Source organism: Mytilus trossulus, chromosome 13 (genome assembly GCF_036588685.1).
Source record: "Mytilus trossulus isolate FHL-02 chromosome 13, PNRI_Mtr1.1.1.hap1, whole genome shotgun sequence".
Classification (NCBI taxonomy): Eukaryota; Metazoa; Mollusca; class Bivalvia; order Mytilida; family Mytilidae; genus Mytilus; species Mytilus trossulus.
The window spans coordinates 12,675,299-12,691,190 of NC_086385.1; the positions used below are offsets into that span (position 1 = coordinate 12,675,299).

The window sequence follows — 15,892 nt, forward strand, 5'->3', positions numbered from 1 at the left end:
AAAACAAAAACAATCCCTGGATTGAACCTCAAAATTAAGTGCAACCTACATCCTATTTATACCCCCCTAATTATACACCCACAGTAATATAGTGCCAGTGACTTCGTGCCAAGATTTCCTACTAAAATAGATATGCACCCACTACTGTGTTACATTCTTCCCCCCACCACAAAGTACTTTGTCCCCTTTGTTGTAATATTTATTTACAAAAACTGACAGTTTTAGGTGTCAAATATGAGGAAATAATTAAGTTCTAGGAGGTATCAATCTTTTGTATATATTGCAATTTTGCATGAATATCATATACTTATCATCCTTATTATTTGTGGATTAGGCATAATGTTTTAGGAATGATTTAGGAACCAATAGATATTAGAACATGTAGAAGAATTGTGGTAAGAGTGCCAATGAAACAACTCTCCATCCAAGTCACAATTTGAAAAAGCAATTAATCATTATATGTCAATTTACAATCCTCAACATGGAGCCCTGACTCACACTGAACAGCAAGCTATAAAGAGCCCAAAATATGATTGTTTTTAAAATTAATAATGTGCCTCTACATACTCAGCACTCACAGTGACTTAAGGACACATCAGTTTATATGCTAAGTAACTATAATCATTTACTAATGCATACTGTGTATATATATATATTTCAGATATCAGTCATCCTTATAATTTATAAAGATATCAACTTAAGGAAGATGCTGACTCTCATTTATGACTTAAATAGATATAGGAAGATGTGGTGTGAGTGCCAATGAGACAACTCTCCATCCAAGTAACAATTTAAAAATTAAACCATTATAGGTTAAAGTACGGCCTTCAACACAGAGCCTTGGCTCACACCGAACAACAAGCTATAAAGGGCCCCAAAATTACTAGTGTAAAATCATTCAAAGGGGAAAACCAACGGTCTAATCTATATAAACAAAACGAGAAACGAGAAACACATATATATATTACATAAACAAACAACAACTACTGTACATCAGATTCCTGACTTAGGACAGGTGCAAACACTTGCAGCGGGATTAAACATATTAATGGGCCCAAACCATCTCCCTTTTTCTGAAACAATAGCATAACATCACAACATAGAAAAACATACGATAAAATATTAATTGGCAGACTTAACTCAATCAAAAAACGTATGATTACACAATGAACGAATAAATTAGATCTGCGATAATACCTGTTTTCTTCCTTCTTTGCATTGTAGTTTGCTAAACACTGATAATTTCTTTTTTGATGACTGTATGATTTTCTGTTTTGAAAGGTTACCCTTGATAAACTATTCATCCTACAGTAATCAAAAAAAGAAATTTTCAGTGTTATGATGGAGCAAACTAAAATGCCAAGAAGGAAGAAAACAGGTTTTTTTTTCAGGTATCAGTCATACCCGTAGCCAGGGGGGGTTCCGGACGAATCCCCCCTTGAAAACAAATAAGCACTGTTAAAGTCAATGTTCTGTTCGAATTGTGACTGTTAAAGTCGAGTTTGTAAGTCAAACAAACCCCCCTTTGAAAATTCCTGGCTACGGGCCTGTCGGTCATCCTTATAATTAAAGATATTAACTAGGAAGATGTTGACTCTCATTTTCTAAGCTTACATTGTTTCATGCAAAATATGGAACAAATCTAAGTCTTTGTTTCCACAAGTAATTCATCAATTTTTACAAAATAATAACTAGGAATATTGTTAATAATCATCAGTCATTCAGTGGGTGGTTTAAAAGGAAAATATAGACTAAAGAAAGTTTTGAGATCTAAATCATTTCAGGTACTTATCAAAACTTTAAAAACTTTAAAATATTTTTTTGAACTCATTAAACTTTAAAAACAAACTATAAAAACGTAAAACTATGTTTTAATTATAACACCTTTAAAATGAAAGAAAATGAAATTAAACATATTACCAAAAATATGGTCAAATTTCAAGGTAATGGATTTTCTTCTTATCATACTTCAAAAGACAGAAAATATTGCAGTAAGTGTATTATACTTATATCAGTTTATTTACCCTTGACATATAAGTAAAAACTGGAAGTTCACAATGTGGGTGTAATATTTTGGGTAATAATTATAACTTACACCTGATCAAAATGTTTGCCAAGCATTTAACAATAAAGTTTTACAGTTAGTTAATGTCCTTACAAACGATGTACAGTAGAATCGCAGGTGATCCCTATATTATCCTTTCAGTTTATTGTCCTCGATATAATCGTCAATTTATGTATTTCGGAAATATATCATTTTGGGACAAGTCATAAACCAAATACATACAAGATGATGACAAGTGTATATAACAAAAAAAACACCTACACGGCCTAAAAAAATGACAAATTCTCCTACCTAAATCTTGTAATGTCTACCCCCAGGGGGCATTGCACTGCATATTTTTAATACACAGAAATTTCTTGTACATCTTTTGTTATCTAGACCCCTTAGTCAAAATTTGCATATTCATGCAAATGATACGAATAATAAATAGCCTACTTTTAGATTGACTCATTCATACATGTTTTTTGTTACTTGAAATAAATTCTCATTTTTCATGTTTTTATTTTAATTCTACGAAAGATATTAATCAAAATGTAATATATAGACTTAATAAATTCATAAACCTTTACCACACAAACATTTGTACTTTAAATGAACCAATAAAAAAGGATAACAACAATTTACAATATAAAAAAGAAGATGTGGTATCATACTGCCATGATTATAACTCACCACAAGAGACCAAATGACACAAAAATTAGAACTACAGGTCACTGTACGGAATTCAACAATTCAGCAAAGCCCATATCTGTTAGTCAGCTATAAAAGGTACTGAACAAGTTTACTTAACAATCAATGTATTTTGAAACTGGGATAAAAGAACCTTGGTTTTTCAATGTTAAAAAAGAGGCTGCGCGAAAACTTCTCCCGGAAATATATTTAACAACAATTTTTTTTTTTTTTTTTTCAGTCAGTTTTACATATATATTTCCTAGAAATCATATGTCATCAATTTTTCTTTTTTTCTGTTATAAGACAATTCTTTGGAAAATTACAAATTTTACACGTTTTTTCTTGGTAAAGGAAGTTGGAGTGCCCCGGAGAAAACCAACCTTTGATAGGAAGACATGCAATCCTATAGTCAATTAGGATTTGAAACGAGTGCACCCGCACTAAGCGGGGTTCGAACTCACAACCAGACTGCAGAGTTCACGAAATCTTTTTTCCCCTGGTGGTCCTTGAAGAAAATCTGCTCACTATTAATATTGAAAAATACTAAAATAATGTCAGTCCTATGCAAAATTTTGGTGGTGAAATTCTGAGGACTGACACTTTTTCACCAACTCTGCCTCTGAGTGTTTGCAGGCCACAGAGGACCCTCAGATACAAAAATGAAAGCTTTTGTTAAAGAAATGAAAGGGGGTATTTCATCACACTTTTATTATACTATGGATTCATTAATATTCGTCATATATACCAACTTTGTGGATTTCATGGGTACAGGGGAACTACAAATTTAAATTTTCAACAAATTACAAATTTTCTAAAGGAATCTTAACTGATTTTGCCAAATTAATGAAAGGAAATATCCACAAAAAATAAAAGTTTTTCGTCAATCCACGAAAATTGGTGCCCATGAAAATAAATGAATCCACAGTATTTCATGACAAAACAGGCAACAAACAATTCAGCATATATCCTATTTTATATTTATGGCATCAGGATGTCAAAAATTAATAAACAAATACACTGACACATAAAGTTTCTATTTCATATCTTAGAAATGATTATTGCCATAATTTTCCATATTGCCACCAATTTACAGAATCTATTTCACAATTAACAGAATCTATTTCACAATAGAGGAAATCAACACTTAACCGGCTTTGATCACTTATTATCAATTAATGGTTATGTCTAGATTAATTCATTCTATTTTTCCGGATGAATGATCAGACAAGGCAGTCGTATGTAAATTTGCCACAGCTTATTCAAGCAGGGAGACTTTTAATAGTTTATGAGAGCTTGATAAAATATGAGTCCAATGTACTTGTAAAAATCGTTTTGTTCATGTTTTATGCATTATTGGGTTCTTATGCACTTTAGAAATGGCATATTTATTCATTATATAGATTTGATGTCATTTATATAAATATATTTTCTGGGAAGGTGGGTTAGGACAAACAAATGTATTTTTTATGGCCTGAAATGATTGATTGTTTTTTGGTGTTTTCACATCACTTTTAAGCACCACATTAAGGCTATTTCGTGGAAGCCAGTCTTTATTGGTGAAGGAATCCAGAGTGCCTGGAGTAAACCAGATACCTTCAATAGGAAAACTGACAAACCTCGTCAATTAAGATTGGAGTTGAGTGCACCTGCACGAGCAGGATTGGAACTCACAACCTCAGTGTTAACTCACTCCGGCTAGTGATTACAGAAGTAATTTTTTTTAACTTAGCCTTATCGGCCACCGAGGCCCCTGGCCTTAAATGATACAGATACAAGTGTAATTTTAAAAAGCCTCATCAATAATTTTTCCAGCAGTTCAAAAGGAGTAAATGCATTTAATTTTATGTACAGGCAAACTGATGAATTCACATTTCTTCGACCCCCCTCCCCCCCTCAAAAAAAGGGGGTGACAGTAACAAATAGGTAATCAACTACTCACCATATACATTTCATAAATCCAGATCTATATCATATCCAAAACTACCATAAAATACATCTTCATATTACAGTTCACTTTGGCACAATGCATTTTCTACAAAAGAAAAATACAAAAGTTAGTGGCACTTTCAGTATGCACTTATTTACTCATAGCAACGCGTGGTATATACTACATATATATCAGTGAGAGTAGGGAGATGTAATTTATAGGTAAGTATGCCTTTAGTCTGAAGAACAGTGTTTGAAATTTAGAAGAGACCATTGGCCTCAAGGTTGCAGTGTTCCTAGCAAGGACATACTACATATACATTAGGTGAGAGTGGGGTGATGTATGACTTTGCTCATTGTTGAAGGCCATACTATATGACCTATAGTTGTTAATTTATGTGTCATTTGGCTTATGGGAATAGTTGTTTCATTGGCAATCATATAACATTTTCTCTTTTCTATTCATACCTGTAGCCAAGGTCCGAACCCCCCCTTGAAAACAAATAAGCACTGTTAAAGTCAATGTTCTGTTTGAATTGTGACTGTTAAAGTCGAGTTTGTGAGTCCAACGAACCCCCCCTTGGAAATTCCTGGCTACAGGCCTGCTATTGATAAGTGTTTCTTCAAGTGAACAGTGTTTGAAATTTAGAAGAGACCTGTTTGTTCTTAAGAGTGTGCTGTTTTCCTATGTATACAACCTTTTACACCTGTCATTAGTGATAATAACATAAAGTCACATTTTCAATTTGAATAAAATTGAGAATGGAAATGGGGAATGTGTCAAAAAGACAACAACCCGACCAAATAAAAAACAACAGCAGGAGGTCACCTACAGGTCTTAAATGTAGCGAGAAATTCCCACACCCGGAGGTGTCCTTCAGCTGGCCCCTAACAAATATATACTAGTTCAGTGATAATGAACGCCATACTAATTTCCAAATTGTACACAAGAAACTAAAATTAAAATAATACAAGACTAACAAAGGCCAGAGGCTCCTGACTTGGGACAGGCACAAAAAATGTGGCGGGGTTAAATATGTTTGTAAGATCTCAACCCTCCCCCTATACCTCTTACCAATATATATATGAATTGAACAGGATTTTTCTCAATATCGCAAAAATTAAAATCACATTTTATTCTCAAATCACAAAATCACAATAATAAATGCACACAATAATTTCTGAATTTACAGTATCAAGTTGTACAAGATAAATGTTGACCTTGGGGAGAGTATTTATAATGACTTTCAGAGCACTATAATGGTACAATACACATCACTTATCTAGCAGTGTCATTAATTATTATATACCATAACCATTCATCTGTAAACCAAATCACTTCACAAGGTGATAATACTACAGGTTATAAGAGGGGGATAGGACCTTTATCAGGACTCCACAATTAGGTTTCTTTAAGCTTGGGATTTCGAGATTGACCCTTTCGGGATCCAAGAATTCTTATTTCAAATGTCAGGACCTCAGCCTATTTCGTGTTTTTTAGCTGGGAATTCTGGATTTCGTATTTTTAAGCCCAGGATTTCAAGATCTGAGGACCCCTCCTACCCTCCCTCTTATAAGAACAGCCATTTTTTATTTATTAAAAATAATGATCAGCCATTGGAATGAAAAGTTAGAAACTGCCTGCAAGTTGAAAAGTCAATACAGTTATAAACTCTAAAAATTTAAAGAAAAAATCTGACAGCATTTTTTCCAAAATTATCATAATAATCACAATAAATATATATATATATATATAAAAGGCCACATGTTGAGGATCTGCTGACCCTCTAAATTACCTGAAGTCACCCAAGTTTTCGACGGGGTTCTTTCAGTGAGAGATCTAGGGGGTATCCCTTTTTTGCGACCAATCAATGCATTTAAATGGGGATATATTGTTGGAACCCCCTTTATCCTGGGTTGGGACCCCCTTTTAAAAATGGCTGGATCCACCCTTGTCTTGTTGCTCTGATCGAGTCTTTTGTTTTCTATGATGTGTTTTGATTTTTGAAGAGGATATGGTATTATATAATTGCCACTTAATGACTTAATGCGTATGAATGTCCTTTTGGTGTATAATATTTCACCTGTCTTTTATATGGTTCAAACATGAATATATTATACAATTAAATCCATTAAAATATCAACACTAATATATAAAACAGGTTCTTGTAAAATGGATTTTAATGATAGTGAAGCTATCAATGACTAGTAAATTTTTAATACAATACATTATTATAGAAACAACGCAATTGCTGCCTTGAGCCATTTATTTTTAAAAAAAAAACATGATTTTTCTAATAATATATATGTATAGCACTTTTCATTAATAATGCATTTCATAAATTCAGGTTTTTCTCATTTATTCAGATGTATATCAATAAGATATTCTTTCCTGTTTTTTAATGAATGAAATTCACAGAAAACAATCAAAATAACCATGCACAAAATGATACTAAATTGTAATGCATTTTTATCAGTAATAATTAAGTGTTTAAATGTTAAAAGAAGTTCATAAAATTAACAAAATAAATATTGAAACTATGCACTTAAGCAAGTCCCCCTTTTAATTCAGTAAATGCATATATTTCTCTATATAAAATGAAACTGAATACTGCATTTATGACACTTTAATAAAGCAAATATGAATAAAGTATTTTTAAAGCTTAAGTCTAATGATGTTCCATGTGAATACATGGAATAGTTTTGATGCAATACAGTTTCATTATATTTTTTCAACGATTCTTTCAAAGAACATATAAAGAAAGACAACTCTACATATGAAGCAAAAGGGAAATAATCCAAATTGAAAGGACCCATTATCTTACAATTTTTTTGTTTTTTTGTTTTAACTCTTTTCAAAGTTTCAAGATTTTTCAATCACTTTGCATTATACAGCTAAAGTTTCACTTAATTCATTTTTGAAGCAAAAGATGTTTGCAAACATTTTTTTTCAAAAACAATATTTTTACAGCTAAATATTTATCTTTATTATAGGTTACCAAGGCTGGGGTAAGGTTACAGTACTTCATGTATTAAACTAACGAAAGTTAAAATATACATGGTTTTTAATTTTTTTTTAATATTTGTTTTTTTTTATACATCTACTTATATTGATGACTCTAGCTATCTACTACAAAAAAATAAAAGCAACTGAAAGATTAATTTCTTACCTAAATAATAACTATATATATTACTACATCTACCTATAACTCCTTAAATTCTTCTTTCATTACACATAATGAAAATAGAAAAAAAACCGAATATACAATTTGACACATAGATCATCATTTACCAAGAAAAAAATATTCCAAACATTTTCCAAGAAAATAATCCATCGAAAATAAAACATCTAAAACAAAAACTCCATGATACTAGACGACCATATTGTCAATTTAACGACTGGTGGTGCTCTACACATACAGTCACTGCCAATTTTTTTTTACGCCTCGTCAAGTGTCTTTTACGATAGGTTATTTTTATACCTCTCATTTATCATTGTACGACTGACAAAAAACAATGTGTCAACATGAATTATAATGTTAGACAATTAATAAAACTTGTACTAGTCATTAGCCTTGTAAGAATGTTACTAAACAGGCATTGTATAATGTATAACTCACACTTAAAAGAGAGGGGTACCTATAATGGCTTCTGATTAAAATAGAATTGGTTAATTTTTTTAAGATATTTTATAAAAATTTAAAAAAAAATATATAAAAATATAAAAAATTTGAGCCTGAGTAAATACTTGTAAGACTGTTACCATACAGTATCATACAATGTGTATTCACACTTAAAAGAGGGGTACCTAATGGCTTTTGATAAAAATAGAATTGGTTAATTTTTTTTAATTTTTTCATAAAAATTTAAAAAAAAAAAATACAAAAATATAAAAAAAAATTAAGCTACAGTAATACTTGTAAGAATGTTACTAAACAGACATTGTATAATGTATTACTCAAACTTAAAAGAGGGGTACCTAAATGGCTTTTGATTAAAGTAGAAATGGTTAATTTTTTAAAGAAATTTATATAAATATTTTTTTTTTTTTTTATAAGTAATGAAAACAATATAAAAATATAAAAATATTGAGCCAAAGGAATACTTGCAAGACTGTTACTTTACAGTGTTATAAAATGTGTATTCCTACTTAAAAGAGGGGTACCTTAAATGGCTTTTGATTAAAATAATATGGGTTAATTTTATTAAGAAATTTTACACTAGTAATTTTGGGGCCCTTTATAGCTTGTTGTTCAGTGTGAGCCAAGGCTCCGTGTTGAAGGCCGTACATTGACCTATAATGGTTTACCTTCTTTTTTTTTTTTTTTATTGTTATTTGGATGGAGAGTTGACTAATTGGCACTCACCACATCTTCCTATATATCTATATGGGTTTGTTTAATTTTTACAAAAAAAAATAAAAAATATTTATTTTCACTTTTGAAAGAAAGAAAAAAAATTGAACACGGGAATACTTGTCATGCTTGTTTAATTATTATAGAAGAATGTTACTAAACAGTATTATACAATGTGTACTCACACTTAAAAGAGGGGTAAAACTAGCTTTTGATTAAAATAAAATTGGTTTATTTTTTTAAGAAATTTTATAAAATTAAAAAAAAAATATTTAATAACCAATCGAAAAAATATATAAAACATTTGAGCCAGTACAGGAATAATTGTAAGACTTTTACCAAACAGTATAATACAATGTTTATTCACACTTAAGGGGGCTCGCGGGTCTAAATGATTTTTTTTATTTAATATAGGATTTCTTTATATTTTTCTTTAAATGAACTTTATCTTATACTTAATAGAAAAATGAAATAAAAAAAATGGGGTCACCGTTCATTTACGCTCACAATCTGCCTTTGAAAGAAGCATACATTTTTTTTGATGTCCTTTTATTCTGTTGAACTTATAGGAGAAAAAACGGTAATATCAAAATAAAAAAAGAACTAAATTACAGAAATCGCTCAAATTGTACAATTATTTAGTTTATGTACAGCTTATTTGAAAACAACATTAAAAAATATAGGCCACCGATAAGTTAAAAAAGATATTTCAATTTTAATGCCAAAAAATGGCATTTTTGCACCAAAGGGAGATAATTTGGAGCTTTTTCAATGATATCTACATTTTAAAAGTCACCTGAGGTCATAACAAATTGAATTTTTGGAACGATTTTTGTACCAAATGATAAAGTAACAACTACTGAAGGTTATAAATAAAATTTGTATTGAAAAATTAATGTTTATTTTTTTTCTGAAAATCTTATACCTGCGAGCCTTCTTAAAAGGGAGGAACATAGCGGCTATGATTAAAAATAGATTTGGCTCGTTTGATTTTTATAAAATTTTGATTAAAACAAATTATAGATATTTGCATGACTATATTAAATGAAAAATATAAAAAAAATTGATCCACTGAGGAATAGAAGATTGCAAAATTTATTTCATGGCAGAAAATTTTGTAATTTCTACAAATGAATTCAGAGGGTCAAATTCTAAAATTTCCTATAAGTTTGTAAAATTTTACCATCAATGCATACGGGTCTTATTGAAATAATGATTTTTTTTCTATAATTTTGAACACCAAATTAATATATAAAATTTAAATATGTCAATGTTCATGTAACATGTATAAAGATAATGTACAGTGAATAAGAACAATAATAATAAAAAAAAAAATCCCTGATTTATATATACAATACATGCATATAGAAGTCTAAATTGAAAACAATGTTCAATCCCTATGATTGCGTTGGATAAAAACTGCAATTTTCAAAAGAAAACAATAAACTTGCAGAAAAGATGATATAAAGCTAAAACAAAGTGCAAAAAATGGTACAGGGCATATCCGTATTTCATCAATAAATGTCTCTTCAGTGATGTAAGGAATTGAAAGAGTAATTGAGAGGCTACATATAATTAACATCAATTTACTGACTCCTGAATTTTCAGTCCAAATAGGTGAACGAATCATATAAACCCGAAAGCAAATATAATACAAGCCCAAATGAAAAAATATTTAGTATATATAAATATAAAGTCTAAATTGAATGATTGTAGAATGTATATATATATATAGTGAAACCTGTTTAAACTGAACCTCTTTAGGACTTTTAAATTTGGTTCGGTTTTGACCAATGTATGGTTTTATCGGGTTCATAAAGCATACATTTTGATATGACAGTGCTTAAGAACAAAAATTGTTTGAATTATACAGGTTTTTGGTTTATGCAGGATTCGGTTAGCCAGGTTTCACTGTATATATAATAGAATATCCCCTGGTTGTAGTAAGTGTCTTATAGGCATTGTAATAACATCTACTATAAACAAACATTGGGTCAGAGGCTATAATTAATCCTGGTTTAGAGATTAATTCATCCAATTTGTCATTCAAATGAGAATGTACACAAAATGCCTAATAGTCCAACACTTTAATTTGCTGACTATGCAGTTATGAGAAAAAGATGGTCAACAATATTCAAGGACTAAATAATCATAAAAGTCTATTGTTTTGGAATGCAAGAGTGAAATCATTAAAAAAAATGACAAAAAATAAAGGTATAATGCCAGGCCCAGCAAGACATGAATATCTTCAAAAGAAACTATATGACTTTTAAGGCTAAGGTCATATCTTAAAGGTCATGTGACAAGTGATTTGTTCTTTGCCTAATATGTTATTTTCTTATTAATGTCAATTAAACCACATTTGCATTTTATCTTCTTCTGACCTTTTGTGGTTCATCTTCCGGCATAACTATATCTTAATGAATAAAAGGACAAGATAGAAAACTATATTTTTTTCTTCTTAAAGTAATTTATAAACAAAAGGTCAGCAAAAAACAGAAATAAATCAAAGGTCATTATAAACAGCACTCCATAGATGGTCAGCAGTGGCTGATCCAGGGGTTGAACCCCCCCCTCCCTTTTTTGGACGATCAATGCATTTGAATGGGAGCATGTAGTTGGAACCCTGTCCCCCTTTACTCTGGGTTTGGAACACCCCACCCTTTTTAAAATGGCTGGATTCACCCCTGGACAGCAAGATCTATATAAGTAATCATGAATCTTTGACAGTTAATATTTTCTAATACAATTTTCATGGATTTCAGGTCCTATATATAGGTATACATATCATGTATATGGACTCAATCATAATCTGCTTAAAATAACTTGATAATGTAAATTTCAAAATTTTAAAATGAGAGTCATTATTTCATTTTCATAATTTACCTGTTTAGTGTAGATTATCTATCAGGAACAAAAATTGTTAAATGATTTGTGTAAAAAAATGTGACCAAAATTCCATCGTTCAGGTTGGGGAAAATATGACAGTGTCAGGACCTGTTTAAACTTCACAAAATTACATTTTCACGAGACACTAAATTCTATTGGTATATAGTACTATAAAATTGCAGTTTAAAATTTTTTAGATACATTTACACGCCTAAAATTAGCAATTTTCTGGAGTAATTAAGATATATAAAAAATAGAAAATATGCCAAGGTTTTTCGTACAGGATGTAGATTAAAATCGATCTTCTTCCTACAAACTATACGAACTAAACCTTGATGTTGAACATCAAAGAATTAAGAAATCAATCTAAAGGTATAATGATCTATTATAATGACACAGCAAATTCATTATTATTTGTATTGTACAATTAAGACAATGTATGCCAATTTTTCAGAGTCCAAATAAAATGAAGTTGTATTGTTACACCATTGTACCAGTTTAGGGGGAGGGTTTTGCACACCAGCATTATCATGTTCCACCTAGGGGAAGGGTTTGGCACACCAGCAAACATGTTCCACTCAGGGGGGGGGGCGGGGGCTCTGGGGTTGGAACACCTTTTTTTTTGGCCGATAAATGCATTTGAATGGTGACGTATGGTTGGAACCCCACTTTCTCCTGTGTTGGGACTCCCTCCTTTTTTTATAAATGGCTGGATATGCCCCTGCCACCCCTCTGCATTATGTAGGTGCCTGTCCCAAGTACTAAGTTTTCTTGTTTGAATAGTTTTACATTTGTCCTTATAGGACCTGAAATTATAGCTGACTAATATATGATGTGGTTTTGGGTGTTGAAGTTCTTACATCATATAGATCTTAACTTCTATGTCATTTGGTGTCTGGTAGAGAGTTGTCCATTGTCAATCATACCACATCTTCTTAATTCTTATATTTTGATAATTAAGTCAAGTGACCACTTTATAAAGTCTAACACTATAAGTACAGAAAATGAAACAAAACCACACAATTATAAGTACATTTGTCCTTGAAAATCAGATAAATCAAGAATTTATTAATTATTCATAAAATTGTATTGTCAACTTCATAATTGACCTGTCTCTCACAAACAAACCATCAGCTGGTTCCACCCACATACATGACATACACTTTTAACTTAATGTCCCCCATGACACGACTTCAAATTAGGGAGCAACCATTTAACTTCAAAAGGGGTTATGGGTTTAGCTTAAAGAACGAACACATTTATTTAGTTTCGACGCATAATCTATGCAACTATTTTTTCAAAGTTTAATTCAATAATATATATGGGGTAAATCTGCAATCAGAATATTCTTTTTTGTCTCCCTTAAAATGATTGTTCCCTTAACATCGCAAAAAAGCCAGCACAATAAAGAAATCAATGGGAGGATTGCTCAATAGGCAAATAATTGTACAAGTAATCAATTCTGTGAAAATTGTGTGTGTTCCAAATGTGTTTTGGCATTGGGAAAATTAGTTAACCCTTCATGACCTTTTAGTCTTCCAGGAACTAATTCTGACATGGCTAAAACAGAAACTCAATATAAAAGTTCTGAGTGTCTTTAAGTCAATAAAAGTTATGCCTTGAAAACCTCTGCCATTTACCTCCCCAATAACTTATAGGAACCAAGTCTAATAACAAACATGGCTTAAACAGAAACTTAATATCAAAGTTCCTTCAACATCAATAAAAGTTAGACCTTGAAAACCTCAACTATTTACCACTCCTATTTATTTACATCCTTAATGACCTCAAATATGTAGTATAATTGGGGGACCCCATAAATCTTCCAAAACCTGACCCTTCATTATACCCCAAATGTCTTCCAGGAACCAAGTCTAAATGACAGACATGGCAAAAAAAAGAGACTCAATAGAAAAGTTCCTTCAATATCAATTAAAGTTAGACCTCAATTATTACCACTCCTATATATTTACATCCTAAAGACCTAAAAATCATAAAATAAGTAATTGGCTTCTTACCTCAAGTAAAAAAAAATAGCAATCAGAAAATTTATCTGATCGTCAAATCACATGTTGCTTCCTGATCAGTAAAAGTTTTAAACAGAAATATGACCTACTCGGAAAATCCACTTAAGTTTTTTAATGATTATATAAAAAAACCTTCACAGTTTTTACCTGTAGTTTACCTGGTCAATGGTATTGTTTATTTAAAGTATACATATTTTGATAGTTGGCCAAGATTATGTTGATTAACGGAGCATAACCTACAACAACTACCGCCCACAATTAAACTTTATATACTGAACAACATAAAACCTACTATATCATTATCTACCAAAATTGTTTTAAATATACTGCATACTTTATATACTGCAACAACAATTAACCTGCACCATTAAATCAACCAAATTAGTACTAAATATATACTATATACTTTATATACTGAACCTTTGTACACCTTTATCCACCAAAGTTGTACTAAATATACTGAACAGCAAAACACCTAGCTATAAACAGCCATGTATAGTGAACAACATCATATTTTCACCACTGCCACCAAAGTTTTGTTTTTGTTATGTATACTTTTTGAGGTACTGAACAAAAATGTATACAGAGACAATAAACAACCTCTGTCAATTTTTTTAAATTCCATGGAGGTTTAACAAATTAAGCTATTCAGCTGTCTTGGGCAAGGTGAGCTAAAAAGCATGAAATAGATTTTTTCTATTTCAATAATTAAGAATTGCTATTTATAGTATGTTAAAAAAACAAAAAAATAAAAGCCATTGGATCTTTATATTTTTTAATCAGTAAATTCCTAAATAGTCTATACAGTAGTTCTATAATTTAAAAACAAACACAGTTTCTGCATTTACAATTTATTCACCATTTCAGACAAAAAAAAAAGAATGGTTGACAATTATGGCCTACATGCAAGACATGTATACATTTTTATTAAAAATTATATAAATGCTATACAAATGTGATGCACAACTTTTGATACAGAGTATAAAATTCAATGACCCTGTTGTTTACACATGTAACAGTACACTGTGCTGAAGATGCAAATATTTTATCTTATGGACTAGATATTGACCTCTAATTGAATATAGTGGAAATATTGTTTTCGTGGGCGGCTGTTTATACCTACTTCAATCAGAATCACTGATAAAATAATCTTTTAATAAAAGATGAAGTTTGTTTGGTTTTTATCATGCATAGACGTAATGTTGCCAGATAGGATGTAAACAAACCATTTGTCATGTGATCATGTCAGTATCTGAAGCATGAAACTACAAAATGGCTCTGCTACCGTAATTAGATTTTCACTTCTAATTGCATCAATGATTGCATCAATAGATATTGACCTCTATTGAATATAGTGAAAATATATATTGTTGTTGTGGGTGCCAATGAGACAACTGTCCATCCATGTCACAATTTGTAAAAGAAAGTCATAAGGTTAACATATGCTACTTAATGCCATACTTATAAGATTGTGGCATGAAAGTAGAAAATGTGGCTTTGCTAATCTTATTGCACCATAAGAATAATTAAGATATTCTGTGTAAAAAAAGACTGTTCAGTTACAATTTGCTGAAAGTTTTAAAGTATGATTTTTCAGACCAATAAATACATTTTTATACTAATAACTTGGGTGGTGAACCCTAACTCAGTGCAAGAGGAACACCTCATTACCATGCTTTAATTCGAAGTATTTATCACCTCAAATCATCAACAATCATGTCTGCTTCATAATAAATCACCCAACGCTAGCAACATAGTCATGATAGTAGTAAGGGGAAGATATAAATCTACAAGTGCAAAAACACAGCTCTTACATTCATGACATTCAGACATTGTTGGTTGAAATCAAGACGAAAAATACATCTTTACAACCGTATCAACCTGACCTCATGATGAGGGGGGATAGGACCTTTATCGGGACTCTGGGATTGTGTGTTTTAGCTCGGGATTTTCGGATT

At 30.9% G+C, this 15,892-nt stretch overlaps 1 protein-coding gene across 3 annotated transcripts in view; it reads right to left on the bottom strand.

The window, feature by feature from the left end:
• LOC134694621 (uncharacterized) overlaps positions 1–15,892 on the bottom strand; it is a 67,900-nt gene that overhangs the window by 32,825 nt on the left and 19,183 nt on the right. The window contains exons 1-2 of one of the 3 annotated variants that reach the window (XM_063555657.1): positions 13,926–14,041; positions 4,677–4,769 (exon numbers count right to left, since the gene is read on the bottom strand). The gene's annotated coding sequence lies outside the window, so the exon portion shown is untranslated. Of the gene's footprint in view, positions 1–1,197; positions 1,307–4,676; positions 4,770–13,925; positions 14,042–15,892 lie in introns of those variants that run through there. The other 2 variants (XM_063555656.1, XM_063555659.1) reach the window with 2 other exon arrangements.